The sequence below is a fragment of the Pteropus alecto genome, unplaced genomic scaffold, assembly GCF_000325575.1.
Source record: "Pteropus alecto unplaced genomic scaffold, ASM32557v1 scaffold39, whole genome shotgun sequence".
Classification (NCBI taxonomy): Eukaryota; Metazoa; Chordata; class Mammalia; order Chiroptera; family Pteropodidae; genus Pteropus; species Pteropus alecto.
The window spans coordinates 10,381,704-10,398,405 of NW_006443568.1; the positions used below are offsets into that span (position 1 = coordinate 10,381,704).

The window sequence follows — 16,702 nt, forward strand, 5'->3', positions numbered from 1 at the left end:
GCGCGGCCGGGGAAGTGGCTAAAATCTGCATAAAACTGTCCAAATCTCTGGCTGACCCTTGACACACACATGCACAGGGTGGACTCCAAGTAGGCTAGCTAAAACAACTGAACTAAAATGTAAGCTGGCACCTGCCACAGGAGAGACAGTTTTGCAGTCTGAGTTCAGCTAAATTACCTGCTTTAGAAGAGAAAAGAAATAATCAACACTCTTCAGAGAAACATAACAAAATCCGAAATTTCTACAACTTATCATTTGCAATAACCAAAATACAATCCAAAAATTATTCTCCATAGGAAGAAACAGGAAAACATGACTCACTGTCTAGAGAAAAATATAGAGACACACCCCTAAACTGACCCAGATGTTGCAATTTGCAGACAAGGGTTTTTAAGGTAGTTATTGTAACTGTGTTCAATGACATAAAGGAAAATATGCTCATGATAAAAGAAGATAGGAAATCTCAGTAGAAAGAGCCCACGAAAGGAACAAAATGTAAATTCTAGAACTAAAGCTATATGCACTATCTGAAACTTTTAAAAATCACTAGATGGTCTTAACAGTAGAACAGAGAAGAGAGAGAAAGTGGTCTATTAATGTGAAAACAAGTCCAAGTAATTACTCAAATTAAAGAATAGAAAAAACAAGTAAAAAAAATCAACAGAACTTCAAAGACTAATTGGAAAATATCAAAAGGTCTGTATTTCTAGAGTCTCAGAAAGAGAGAATGAGGCAGAGAAATTTTTCAAGAAATAATGGCCACATAAAGACAAATTTACAGATTCAAGAAGTTTCATGAACATCTAGTAGGAGTAATACAAAGAAAGTCACACCTAGGTATAGCATAATTAAAATGCTAAAAAGCAAAGAAAAATAAAAAAATTGAAGCAGCTATACAAAAACTACATACTGCATATAAAGGAATCATTTGAATGACAGGTGAATTCTCATCAGAAATACCAGAGGCCAGAAAACATGGAGAACATTTTTGAAGTACTGAAATAAAAATAACAAAAACAACAAAAATCACCACAAAGTATTATAGCCATTAAAAACATCTTTAAAGAATTTAGGTGAAATCAAGACATTTTCAGATAAAACTAAGTATAATTTAAATGTATGACATTTAAAAGAGTTCACTTCAGGAATATAGAAAACTAATATGTGTTTACTATATTAAGGCATGAGTATCTTACTTAAAAAAAAAAATATGCCCTTTACAATTCTCCCTTTGGTCACATAAAAAAAAAGTTACCTCAGATGTTTTCACTGTCTAAGCCTCATTCTTTTAACATCTTTTAACCAAAGATAAATTCACTAACTGCCAGAGGCTTCCCTTTTTTATCAGCGATAGCCAAATACAAAAATTTTATGCAAGTCAAAACCCAGCAGCCCACTTTCCCTAAGGGTAGTTTAAAAATATATATGCAGTACTAGAAACTAGACTCAAAGAGACCTGGGAGAGAAAGAAAACAATTCAGTCTTTAAAAAATACTCCTCTTCCCCCATTTGTGCTAAGGCAGCTACCTAACTTTAGTGGGTAAGAGCTCTACCTCTTTATCAACAAGTTCCCAGATCTAGAAATTTCACCAAGAGTTCAGCAACAGAATCAAAAATCAAATTTTTCCCTCTATAAAAAATCTAAATTTCCCAGAAAGTTCTTTTTTCTAAGAGAGTTCACTTTAGGTGAACAAAGGAAAATAAAGACTTCAGAGGATAAATGAGATATGTGAGGAACTTTAAAAACAGAATTACATAATATGGTTATACACAGAAAATTGTCTATAACAATATACAACACAGTATTGTTTAACAGCTAAATTTTGGATCTCTAAATGACTATAAATAGTGGATTAATAAAGATAAAAGCAAATGAAAAACTGTAGTCATAAAAATGCTATAGAATATTTTAATGTAAAATATTAACACTCAATAAACATGAAAGAGTGAGTCTCTGGCTTTTTATTTTGAATTATCCATGTTTAAAATTTTCATTAAAATATATTACAAAATAAGTGTATTTTAAAATTATATAATCAACAACGTATTACAGCTGTGGAAAGTTAACATTCAGAATTCTTGTCTATCTTCTTGGTTGGCCTAAAATAAATTTTAAATATCTAAATAGTACAAGATAGCTTGTTTATTACTGAAATTTTTACTTACCATTTCAATGCACAGGTGTCTTAAATATGATAAAGGCAAATTCTATCTTAGAATAGTTTTGTATCTATTTTACTTTAGACAAAACATCATCTTCCCTTTGCCTTTCAGGTAGTTCATTTGAAAACTATACTATATTCTTTCTAGTAAGAGAATTCACTCAAAATAGTTTATTTCTCTGGCAAACTGCCCCCATTATCACTGAGTTTTTTTTATTGGCTCCATTTTTGTTTTCTAATAAACTGCTTCTAATTATGAGAACTGAATTATCTGGATCTGACTTTGAAATCTCAGGTCTCGACTTTCCATCTGGGCCTAAACAACAGAGACTAAGGCTACTTTAGTACATAAAATTAATCCTGACTAGAAAGGACATCATTTCTAAGAAACACACCCACTTTACAGATGAGAACAATTTGAATCTGGTCTTCCACTTATATCATTTGAAGACTCTAGACTTCTAACCCAATCTGTTATTAAATTTAGGCCAATGGCTATTTATCTAATGAGCAGCTAGTCAAAAAACCCAAATTACAAGTCTCATGTTCAATAACTGAATACTATTTTTATCTCTGGTGTTTTACTATGAGGTAATATAGAATACAGAAAATACTCTTTGCATGCTTCAGACTACACATACCAATTTGCCCAAAGACAAACATTAAGAGATATTTATTGAATTAATAATGAGCTCTCTCCTATACAAGATCTATGTTAGGTGGAAGATATGAAAGATAAAGAAAATAGTCCTTGCTCTCTGATTTCCTAGAATTCACATTTGAGCCTGGGACAACGGTATGATGAAAAATTATTCAGATGAGTGGCAGAACATGCAAATGCACGAACTCCAGACAATAGGAAGGATTAGCTCTGCTAAGGGAGCAACGGGTCAAAGAAGGATTCAGAAGACATTTAACATTAATTTAGGAGGGCATTTGATTTCATGAACTAAAAAGCTCTGAAATATGTTAAAAAGCTCTGAAATATGTTAGCTCTTAAAAGTCCCTATTAAAGAACAAGATGTGCTCTGGCCATAAACAGGAGATTTATTCCTTCATTCTCTTCTCCAATATCTATAAACCAACCATCAGAAGAATCCTGGCCACAATGAGATCTAACTTATTGGTTAAAAACTAAATAGACCAAGAAAATAATAAGTAAATCATGTTTCTTACATAAGACAGCAAAAATCCAGCCTCACAGTAAAAATATGTATTAAAAAGACTTAGGAATAAAACCAACTTAAAAAAAAAAATTGACAGGAAAATGATAACAGGGTCAAGAAACTAAAGAAACTAACATATTTATAACCTCCCTCAAAGAGACATAAGCAACTACTCTTTCTACACAAAGCAGAATTTTTTTTATTTGTGTGTTTATTTTAAAGAAATATTCCTTGTAAATGGTTTGTGTTTTTTTGAGGGACAAAGGAAGGCAGACCATAGAAATAAATAGTTCGGTAATCGTTTAAGTGAGACAAAAGTTAAGGAAAAAAATAGAAAAAGAAAAACAAAACCCAGATCCCAAAGCACTGGCTGATCTCATTAGCTCTGCTTAAGAAACTTTATAGATGTGACTTCAGTCCTGGATTACACGTCTATATTTAGTTTATGCCTAATATGGATAAAGTCCCGAACTAACAGCCATTTCCTCTCTCCACAAAAAGAAACTTCCTTGCTTTTTTTCTATCAACAATGCAAAGATTAGTGTAGACTCCTCTGAAGGGAGAGGTTAAGAAAAACACACATACACTGAAAAATATTAACAATTTAGTATGTTCTTTTTGTTAAACTGGGATTGGTTTGACACTTCTAAATTGGTAAATAATCCTGAAATCAAATATGTGATGTTCAAGTTAAGTTCTTTTACAAGTTTATAAATAACTCCTTTAAAGTCTTTTACAAAATACTAATTAACCAAGCCCCAAAAATGCACAGAGGTGAGGTAATGGAAATTTTACAGTTTCCTTTCAAATTTAACTGAGAGAACTGAAAGCAACCAAACTCATTTAACAAACCAGCTAGGCTCACTGGTTGTGTTTTAGAAATATCCTTAAATATTCTCATAATTTTTTTATTTTTTATTTTTCAGAGTGACTGAAAACAGCAAATAGTGAAAACGAAACTCTGGTAGGTAAAAAATTCAAGTTTCAAACAGAGAAAAAGAACATAAATAAAAAAGTTGAGTAGTTAAGAGTTAGGCTCCGGATCACAAAGACCTTGGTACAAATCCCAGTATCAATACTTACTAGCTCTGCAACCACACGCAAACAATGACCTCTCTAGGCCTCATGTGTAAAACAGTATTGATAGCACCTATTTCAGAGTTTATATGAGGATTAAATTAGCTAAAATATGTAAAGGGCTTGGCATACTGTGCCTGGACCATAGTGAACACTCAATACTATCTATTTAATTTATGGCTATTATTCTGACATTAACAGAAAAACAAACACCTACTGTTCATTTTTATGTATCGGTTTACTCTATCTTATATAGGAATTAATAAAGTAGTTTCAAGAAGCTTATAACATTATTATAAAAGGAAGAATTTTAAAGTCATTTATGATCATCTAACAATTATAGCCATGCTCAATTTCTACATCATCCCATTGTGAGATAAGGTTAAAAAAAAAATTAAAAATTACAATAATCTTAGGGTCTAGAAATAAATTAGGAATTAGGAAACTTGAACTCTTTCTACCCTTATCCCTTAAATTAAGTAAGCATAAAACCTGTATATATACACTAATTCAATTTCTTTTGCTACAAATTAAATAGAAAGAACCTAATCTCTCCTGCATTTCCTCTGCATATCCCCTAAAGAAAGCATTAGATAAATGCCAGTTGATATGTGACCAGTTCAACTTTATAAGTGAAGATCATAAAAAGCAAGGAATACTGAAATGCAGTTAACAGAGGGAGCTAACGAAATATATATATGGAAAAATTCATAATTCAAAAGAACTTCTGTAGAACCACTAGATCCTATATGCCATAGATTATTCTATACTTCTTTTGTGCTCTCACAAAAAAGAAGACAAAGAAAAAAGAAACATTCTTACTAATAATGGACTCTCAGCTTTAGCTACAAGTCCAGAAAGAGCTGCTGAGGCAGATGGTCTAAGATGCCAGAGTCCAAACTGACTGTCCTTTAGTTATCTATTACCTAGTAAGTGTCGACTGGATCATGGTTCACTGAAGTTAATTCGGGAATAAATTCAAGTCTAATCTTAAACTGTTTTTGCACTAAGCCTGCTCTTCTGGTAAAGAACGGAAAGTTCCGCCACCTATTTGTAGTGGCAGCCTGGCAGATGCTTCTCTTAGTAGTATCTTGGAGATTGAAACCACATATATTGAATATATAACTAACTATGGGCCAATACGGTCTAACTCGGCATTTCAACATGGAATTAGAAGAAAATGCTTACTATGTGTCAGACACTAAGTGTTTTTCTTACATTAACTTCTTTAATCTTTACAAAAGCCCAAGGCAGATACTATTACCCCAGTGAAGACACTAAGGCAACTAGTGAAAGGTCGAACCACGACTGAAACACTGACTCCACAGACCATGCTCTAAACCACTAAACTATGACAACAATGTAACACTAAGATCCACTCTTTCAAACGAAAGCTCAATTGCCTACTTGAAATATTAATTCTAACCATTTTTGACTCGGAAATAGACTATTTAGTGCTACACAGAGAATACAAATGACACTTCAAGTCAACAATCATCCCCTGGTTCTGACTTTGGAATCTCAGATCTCAAAAAGGTACAGAAAGTACCTTTACAAACAATACCAAGGCAACACTATAATCTAGCACAGGGGTCCCTGCTGGACGATGAATGCCACCCACCATCTCAGTGGCTGAGACACATACTCCAGACCAGAACACAGTCGTGGACTCTTCCTTCAATCATTTTCATTTCAAAAGGAAAAAATAAATAAATCTGTTCACTTCAATCTAAAATAAGAGTCATTTTGAGGCACTAAATCAAAACAGCAAACATGAACTGAACCCAGTGATCTGCATCACACTTTCAGCCTATTCTCTGGCTTCTTGTATGAATATCTCTGTGAATTTAATTGATTTTCCCCAGTCATATCATATTTTACTTCTTTTCACACCAGCTTCCTCTGGAATCCACACTGTGCAAGAAAAAAAAAAAGGCTTCTGTATCCTCTTTCAGCAAACAGTTTATAAAATAATCAAATAAATTAATACAAGTAATGCAGTTAACACAGTGCCTGGCACATAGCAAGCACCCTGTAAATGTTTACATTATTTCAGTTAAGTATAAAATACTCTTCTATATATTTCTTCTATCTCCTGCATTTGGGAAATGCAACAAAAAAATAAGTCAGTGGGAATAAGCATCAATTCTAAATACACACAAATCAGATTTTCCTAGCAGTGAAAAAGGCCTCCAATCAGTGAATTATGACGACTCGTGGGAAACATTTTCCCCTCTAACATGACGGTGTATACTGTTCCTTCCAACATTATAGCTCTTATAGCTCACTTAAAAAAAAAAAATGCCTTTCCTTGACATATATCCCCTTCAGCTACCAACTCGTCTCTCCTAACAGGCCAAGTTTCCTCTCAGAGTTGGCTTTACATGTTGAATCTACTCTTACTTTCCTATTCACTATTCCACCCACTCTGTTATGGCTTCCCCAGCACCACATCCCCAAAGCTGTTACTAGTAAGGTTATCGATGACTTCCAGGCTGATAAATCAAATGCTCACCTTACCTGACACAACTGGCCACTCCTTCTTAAAATCCTCTTCTAGATCTTTCGGTACGTCATTCTCGTAGTTTTCCTCTTCCCACTACTGCTCTGTTGCAATTCTTCCCTGTTCCTTTTTTCTAGTTTCTTAAACCCCTGAGTATTTCCTCAGAATTTGGTCCTGGGCATTTTCCCTACTCTTCACTCACCCACAGAATGATCTCACACGTTTAAGAAACACATAAATATCATACACACACACACACACACACACACACACACACACACACACACACTTGACATCTCAGTCATCTCAAACTCAAGTCAAAAATTGAATACTGTCTGCTCCCCCTCCATATCAATAAAAGGCATCTTTATCAACCAGTGCTTCTAATTAGAAACCCAAGTCATTCTCACACTTCTCTTACACAACTCCTTCTTCACTATCTTCCTGACTCCACCTCAAAAATTTATCTCAAATCCATTCTCTTCTATCATCGCTCTAATCCAAGCCACCATCATCTTTCCTGACTTCAATGGCCTCCAATGGGTTTTCCTTGCTTCCACTCTTGCCTCTCTTCAATTCATTTTCCAGAGTGGCCAGACTATTCATCTTAAAAATTCAAATAGAACCATAACATTCTCTTGCTTATTTATACCCTTTGAGAACTACTCTTTTTACTAAAGGCAAAATTCACATGATGTACAAAGACCTCCATGATGTGGCCCATCTATTCCTTACTCTACACCTTGTTTTTGTTCTATTTCAGGCACACTCTCAACTTGTTGAATTTATGTCCAGCTTTTACCTATGCTGAGTCCTCCAGCCTGGAATGTTCTACCCCCTCATTCTCCTAATTACTATTCATCCTACATGCCTTTTCTCAGAGAAGCCCCCACTGAGTTTCCATCTAAATTGAGTTTCCTGTCATTCTTTCTCAAGACATCCTGTTCTTGTCCTTAATGTAAGTATATACTATCTTTGTGTATTCCTGTAATATAGCTTCTCCCACTAAATAAATAGGTTCCATGAGGTCTTAACACATTCAAATTTAACATGTCAAAAACTAAACTTCTGATCTCCTCTCCATCAAAACTAGCTCTTCCCAGCCTTTCCATCTCAATGGTAATTCCATCATTCTAGCTGTTCAGAACAAAAATCTCAGAATCATCTTTGATTCCTCTCTCTCACATTTTACATCCAATCCATCAGGAAATCCTTTTATCTCCACCTTAGAAATAGATCCAGAAACAGGCTACTTTTCACCTTAGTCCCAAGTCACAATCATCTCTTACCTAAATTACTAAATGACCTCCTAGTCTCCCTGCTTCTGCCCTTGCCTTCCTATATAGATGTTATTCTCTGAAAGGCTACCAGAATGTCCTGTTAAAGAGAAAATAACGCCCCCTATCATTCTCTATACTCCTTATCTTACTTTATTTTTCTTCATAGCATTTATCACTTAGTAGACATATATTTATTGTTAGCCTCCACCAACTAAATATAAATGCCACAGTGACGATTGATGTATCCAAGCCACCAGATCTGTGCCTCAATATTTGTTAAATGACTGCATGAAAGAAGAATATTATTCTGGCAGACAGGAATTGGAAGCGGAGGGAAAGGTTGAAGAAGCCAAAAATATTTCAGATGAAGAAACACCAGCAAAAATCTTCCATGAAGGCAGAGAAGTACAGGGCATGTTCAGGACCAATCTAGCTAGAATATGAGGTAAATCTGCTGCTAAAGTGGGAAATAAGACTAGAAACACAAATTGAGATGATCTGAAAGACTCTGAATTCCAGATCAAGGAGTTTGTAACTAATAAACAACCAGAGAAAGTAGGATCCATTTAAGATTTGAGACAAGTAACAGTTTTACTTTAGATAGATTAAAATGATAGCATATAACACAATTATTGAGTAAAAAGATGAAAGTTTCTTTAAACAATTGCTACTATACCACACTTAGTAGATTCAGTAAACAAACTACCCTTCATCTGTTAGCATACATAAACATTTCCCTCATTTCTAAGTCAAAAATCTCATTTAGGTTGCCACATAAATAGATTCTTAAGGTCTTACTACAATTAGATTTTTAAAAAGCATATGGAACAAAAAGTCACTGTATTCTATAGAAAAAGCTATCATATACCATGGCTTATCTACTCTCCTGACTGTCCACTAGGCTATGGTGAGGTCCCTGAAGACAGGGACCTGTTCTCATTCCTTTCTCCTTCCAGCACTCAGTGTATAGAAAGTATTCAATTGTTTGTTTCTATCATGATCCCTATATTATTCAAGGCAAAGATCGTATCTTATATCCTCCAACTATAAAATGGGCATATCTGACCTACTACATAGATTATTCAAGGAGAAAATTAACACTAAAAAAATTAAAATTTTTTGAACAGATTTCTGCTAAAGAGCACAAAGGGAGGGCGTAACGTCAAACCATTTAAATATACTATGAGCAATTTTAAGTGTTGGCAGATTTCACAACATAAAAGATTGCTTTCCTCCAGCAAAGATCAAACAGGGTAAATGTTCTTTTGGTGCCGTTTAAAAAGATAAATCCAGATACAATCTGAATTTCTTTGATGAAACTTAAATATTTTTTCTTAAAACCAACTCACTTAATACATGTTTCATATTAGATTGGACTTCGTTTTTCATTTATCCAAGTATTCCTTCCGCTGTCATATGGAACATTAAAATATTACACATAAATTCTCATCAATAATTCACAAGTTTATTTTAAAAAAGATGAGGACATATAACAAAATAGTAACATCAGTCACATTTCTAGAAGGAAGGATAAGTGATTTTTATTTGTGTTTTTCTATTTTCTAAGTTGTCTACAATAAACATGTGGTTTTTTATAAATAAAACATTTTTAAAAGAGCATAATACATACAAATGACTATACTAGGAAGCAGAAAAGAACTTACCTTTCAAATTTGGAGGTTAGCTATTACTTATGGTAAGCTTTTTTTAAGTATATTTGCAATCAACGGTCCTGCTGACAATTACAAACGTAAAAAATAACGTCTAAGATATTGACGACTAACAATACTTTTTGACATGATTTAATTAAGAATCAATAAGCCCTAAACATTTTTAAACCAAAATTTTAGATTCCCGTGTAACCTAAAATATGCTATAACCTAGAACATCAAGTAATATAAAACTTCACACTCTTCATAAGTTTATGTCTTTGAAAAATTTTCAGTTCAGTGTTGGGTATATTCAAGGCCAAAATTTCATTTACGTCTGACCACCTTCTTTTTCTCTTGATTAGTCTATGTAGTCCAGTCTCCTGGCTACCACTCTTCCACTTTCCTAAGTAGCACAACAAGCTAATTTGGTTGTCTTTAGTTTTTAATGAACTTCGCCTCAATAATCTACCACCTGGTTTCTACATCCAAAATAAAGTAACTGGTTGCTAAAGGAAGAAAACATGCATAGAACTTACATATCCTTAAAAGTTCTTAATTACTGCATCTTTCATCTAATTGTTTGATGTTGTTTTCTCCAATATTTGTTCAGATTCTCTTTTTTTCTTCTCTCATGCATACCAATAAATAGCTATGCTGCATGGTGGTAAATTTCAATACTTCAGTTACAGATGATTGACATTTTCACAACTGTATAAGAATGAAAACTAAATCCTTTTCATAAGAATGAATTATTTCACATGTAAAGTTGGAAGTAACAATTTTATTACAAAAAAAGGGGAAGAAAACCTGTTTTTCTCCTTGTTTACAATCACATTGTATTCAGCTTCAAGAAAAGCTGGGGGGGGTGGTAGATATCTATGAAACAAAACATATGCATGATGAACCTGACCCTGGTTCTAATATTGTTACTTCTTCAACGGTAATATTTAAGATGCTCCTAGCCCATCTTTGGCATAACTATCAAATAATCTTATTTATCTACATTAAGTTGTTATTTTAATAAATTTAGACTAATACAGTCTCTTGGTTTTATATTTTAAATAAAGGAAAATAACAGAAACCAAATAAGGCTAATTGATATTCCTTGTAGCAATACTTGGTATTGAGCACTGAGGGATAAAAGCCAAGTCTCAAAAAGACAACAGGATTAAAAGTTCCAAGAGAATTCACAAACTGATGCCCTGAATTAAATTTAGATTTCTGTTAAATCATACTTATGATGGTTTGTAATCATGACTTAAATGTTATTTTTATCAGAAACTCCCTTTCCATTCTGTACTACAGCCTCTAAAATGGGCAAACCCATCTTAACTTACTCCCTTACTTGACTGAAATATTAATTCACGTCTTAATCACACTTCCCATCCAGTCTAACACATTTCCCTTTTATGGATGGACTCACTAATTCCCCATTCAGGAGACACCAGAACACTGAGAAACAGGAAGTGGGAAAGTCTGGCTCATCACCCTTTAACTGGCTTCTAGGCATCTCTGTAAGCATCCTTCAAAACCAAATGTGACTTAGTGACAGCCAGGTCCTCCTCATTGCCTCTATTATTATTCATACTGTGTTAGGCTTCTCATGTGTTCAGTCCCCTTGGCTCAGAAGTCTGTTTCTTCCTCATTTTGGGTTCCTTTCTCTTAGATTTTTACATTTAACCAAAATTATCACATTGGCCTTTGCCAAGAGTAGCATCGTTAGATCTTCAGGAACAGCTCAGACAAAACAGAGGAAAAGAGTTCCCACTAACCTTATGTTTTCGCCTTCATTTCTATCTCCTGAATTTCCCCCTCTGGAAACCTCAAAATAAATGGCAAAGCAATTACACCCAAGTTAACACTGTACTTATGCTGAGTTAGTTTTTTGTTCAATTATCAGAACAAAGTTCTCAGCATCATTTCCTATAGAAAATGTATTTCATTTTGTGTGTGTGTGTGTGTGTGTGTGTGTGTGTGTGTGTGTGTGTAAAAAAAGGAGGTTAAAGCCTGCCCTTGACACAAAACATAAAGAACTCCCACTTTATGCTGGAAAAACAGCTGAGAGTTTACCCATCTGTATGATCCATTTGCACCTTCGCAAATGCCACTTGGAAGTTGTTGAATAGACAGCAGTCAAAAAAAATAGAGAAGTGCTGTCAGAATAAACAAGGCTAGGAATATTGTATGTATTAGCAAAAACCTAGGTTAGGTTTTAAAAGTCTCATCCTCAACTTTTAAATAACTTGTCTCCTTGGCCCTATGGATTTGAATCATTCCTGGTTCCTTCCACGTTCAAAATCAATCTACGTATTGTTTCTTGCATAAGGAATTTACAAATGATTATCACAACTAACATTCCCATTCTTGGCTATTCCTGATCCACCTATTTCTCCCACTTTTTCAAGGTCAAGTTCAAACCTACTTCCATTTTTCCCCATATCTCGAAGCCCAACTTAATGTGAACCTTACTTGACTCCTTAAGCATGTACCGTCTTGTATTGTTTTCTTTCCAATAAAATTTATAAACCTAAAGATAGGAAATGTTTAATAATTTCTGATATCTTCCATAGTGCTTAACTCAGTATTAGGCACTTAGTTTATGCCAGTAAATGCTTTAAGTCACAGATAATCATATACAAGTGATCATCTAGCCCAAACCTTTCTTCTATACCTTGTTTATATGAATTATGCTTGACAATCAGAATGCTACCATTTATATTCTTAGAATAATAGTTCTTAACCTTTGGGCTATATAGGAATCTGCAGAGAAATAAAAGACTCATACAGAATATTTTATGTAACTTCAAGGATTTAGAGAATCCCCTGAATCTTACTATTGAAGACCATATTTAAGAATATACTATCATCGACAACAAAAAATACGTGTTTACTGTGTACCAAGCACTATCTCTAATGCTTTACATAGGGTGGTATGTAGCTAGATCACATTTCCCAGCATTCCTTGCAGTTAGATGAAACCATGTGATTAAGTTCTCTCTAGTGGAATAGGAAAGGAAGTGACAGGTAGAACTTGGTTGGGGCCCTTTAGAGAGATGTGCCTCCTCTATACTCTCCACCTCCCACTGGCTGCAACCAGGACTTCTCTGCCACCAGCTTTGACTACTCAGAGGGTAATACTCTGGGGATTGGTGAAAAAACAAGCTGGAAAGAGCCCTAATCCCTATATAACTCTAAGAAGGAAAGCCACACCAACATCTAGGACACCTCAACTGAACTGCTAGGTGAGAAAGAAAATAAACTTCAATCTTATAGAAACCATTGTTTGGGGTGGATTATAACAGCAGCTTAGAATACCCTGATTAATACATATAGATTACCAGTTAATCCCCTCAGTAACTCTATAAAATTATTATTATTGTCCTGATATTAGAGTCAGAAAACTAAGATACTGAGAATTTATGAACTTGCCTGACACACCACAGGAAGCCAGATCCAAACGAAGTAGTCTGGCTCCAGGGTCCAAGCACATTAAAAATCCTGCCAAATCACTCAAAAGAAATAGCTATTCTTATATGTTAAGTCACTTTGCACAAGATTATTATTTTTACCCACGAACCCAATCCTACCAGCTTAGTGACTGTTATCCACAGTGATTGCCCCAATTCAAAATGGCACACCAACAAGTTTAAATTCCGGCTAATAAAAGTGAAATCTGCAGAGAGACTCTTCCTAAACAAAGATCAGGAATATCATCACATCATACCAAAGCTACTAGTGGGGGGTGGGGAAGGCAGCAGTGTCCATAGGAGTTGGGTTTATACAAGCAAAAGGAAAATTCAAAAATCCAGTCTCCTTTCAACTTCTCTTGTTTTGCGGTTCAACAGTTAATATTTACTTTTACCCAATACAGAAATCTTGGTTTCCAAATTCTGAACATAACCAAGAAGAAATACTGGTGTTAATTATGGTAAATACATGAAAATACTAGAAGTAATAAATAATGGAGGTGGGAAACATGATGAGTAGATAAAATCACATGGAGTTTTGGAGACTGGAGTCCAGGCAAAGAAGGACCAAGGTCTGAGACTCAGACCATCAGGATCTAAGTATAGTAGTTCCCGATTCCAAAGCATGGCAGACACACATTGATAGCAAATGGTCAGAAAGAAGGAAACAATCTCATTTCAACTATTTGTACTCCCTTATACTCCAGGCACTCAGAACAATATACAGACTTTACCCTCAAGGAACTTACTGTCTATCTAGTAGGGGGAACTGCATAAATATGTAAATATAAGATAACACACAATTAGCATTTATTTATATACTGTGTACTAGACACTTTTCTAAGCTTATTATATGCCACATATATTAACTAATTTAATCCCATGAGGTTGGCTATTAATATTCCAACTGTGCAGATGAGGCACAGAGAGGTTTAAGTAATGTGTCTTGGAACACAACAATTAGTTAAGTGGACAAATTGGATTACAAATCCAGGCAGCGGTCAGGTAAGACGTTATGCCCTTGCTAAAGGGTTTAAACTTCACCCTATTGGTTGGTTGTTCCCCACTGGGGCTGGTGTTACCAAAATATATACACCTACCAGGTCCCTCAGAATGGGAAATTGGGCATCCCCAACTGTTGTGGATGACTGTCTTTATAAGCTTCTTTTACTATTTGGGAATGTGTCCTATCCTCTCAGCGTTGGGGTAAACAGACGAAAATAGACAAATGCTGTTATACAGGTGATGGGGAGTCACTGGGCTCATAGGCAAATAACTCCAAAAACAATATTCACAAAGAAAGAGATATAGCTTTGAGTCCAGTCGCACTAGTTGGGAAGGCCCTAGCAGATTTCTCTTAAATTTAAAGATACTTAAACAGATAGGCTCAATATCTTTTTACTCCTGTGCTTGAAGTGTAGATAACAGTTTTCTACTACAAACAGATATCTTTTAGCAAAGTAACACTGTTTAACACATCTCACCGGAGAACCCAGGCCTCTGTCCCCTCACTGCTTTCAAAATAACTAAATTTATAAGGGTATTTCCCTCCCATTTGCATTTCCCACACATAGGTTTTCAGAAGAAATGAAAAATACTCTTTACCACAATTTATCTGGCACTTTTTTTGCCCTTTGAAACAATTACTCTGGTTTATATCGGTACAAATTTTTGCCTATATATAGCAGCAGAAAACATTTCACCTCTTCACAAACTGAAAAATAAGTCTCAGAGAGAAAAAACAACTCACCCAGAGTATAATCCAACCAGTGAGAAAAGAACTGTGACCCGAACTCTGGTTCTTTGCCACCAAGGCCCATGAGAAAGGCTTACAACAAGTGGTAAATAGGATGCTTTTAGCTGGTTCACAAACATTTTTCTATCATATATTTATAAGAAATATAATCATCACACCTAATCCATAGTTTCACAAATATTATTGCTTAAGGTAAAGCTATGTTTTTTAAAAAGAAGGTTGTATTGAGTAATTAGTAATACCCATCTAACACAAATACGAAAAACTGGGAAGGGGGTATGCAAGTGACTCAAATTTGGGAAACAATGAGCCACGCCCTTCCTAATTTAAGGGTTAATATAGTAAACAGGGCATTAAGCATTGATCTCTTCCTAATTCATACACTTTGTTTTTTCTTGTCTTATTGTATTGGCTAGGACCGCCAGTACAATACTAAAAAGAAACCATTGCTGACAGTATCCTTATCAGATTTTTAATTTAATGCTCCTTCTGAAGTTTCACCAATTAAGTATTATTTTTTTTTTTAGATTTTTAGTAGATATACTGTTTCTGAGTTTATGGAAATTCCTTTTTATTCCTAGCTCAGTAAAACATTTTGAATACTAATCTCTGACCCACCCTTCACCCTTCTCCATGCTGCCTTCCACTCCTCTTCCTTTCATTTCAGTTCCTTCCTATATTCCCTGCACCTCAGAGTACTATATCTGCCATCCAAAGTAACAGACTCTTTGAAGATATTCTGGAGGTTCTACACCAGTCTCTTGCTTCAGTTCCCCAGACCAAAATGTTTCTAAAACAGATAACTGAAAGAAAATCCTAAAACAAGCACAGTTTTGATCACTCACAGATCAGTCCTCTCCATGTCTGAAAAACACCCTTCAATGTCTTCCCTTCTTTAAAATAAAAACTCAGGAAAAACAGAACAAAATTGTTCTGGATTTCTGTTAACTTTTCAATTCAGAGCCTAGCTTTGAATGAGCCTGCTTAAAAGTAACTAAGAGAATCTCGAGAATTTCAAAGAAGTTTTGAGGGAGGCAGCTGGATCCAGATGTTAGTAACTTCTACTCTCCTTTGCTAAAATGAAAATTATTACAAAAAAAGGGACAGAGGTACTCTTTGTAAGCAAATAAGGTAGTTCCAAGATATAAAAACTGAAGAGACTAGAGGAGAAATCAATCCTTTAAGGCACAAGCAAGTTATGAATTCTTTCCCTCGCCAGCCGGTTTTTTTTGTTTTTTTTTTAACAAAAGGGCACACACAATCTTTCCCGAAGCAGCAACACCGAGGGGAGCAGCCAAAATGTTGCATCATACAAAACATTCTGCACTTGAGAAACAAGAAAACCAGATGGTGGTAAAATACCTAAGACAGGAAAACCCAAGTTGGGAATCTCGGGCTTTTCCGGGAGCCCAGGAATGTCTGCTCTTTAAAAAAAAAAAAAAATTAAAACTGCATTAAAAATTAAAGTTACAGTTTCATACCAGCGAAGAGAGAAACGTTCTTTCAGAAACCTTTCAAAGAAGTTCAGTTCATCACCTCACCACTGACTGGAGGCTCCGGATCCCCGGCTGGGAGTGGACTTGGAGGGCTGAGAGGTGGGATGGAGGATCTGGGGCCGGTCGCCAGGGTGGGGGGGGGG

General features: G+C 35.0%; 1 protein-coding gene across 1 annotated transcript in view; it reads right to left on the bottom strand.

Annotated features, from left to right (window-relative positions):
* Positions 1–16,695, bottom strand: part of CLIC4 (chloride intracellular channel 4) — a 58,674-nt gene extending 41,979 nt beyond the window's left edge. Inside the window, exon 1 of the mRNA XM_015598998.2 lies at positions 16,605–16,695. The gene's annotated coding sequence lies outside the window, so the exon portion shown is untranslated. The remainder of the gene's footprint in view (positions 1–16,604) is intronic.
* Between the last annotated feature and the right edge of the window lie 7 nt (positions 16,696–16,702).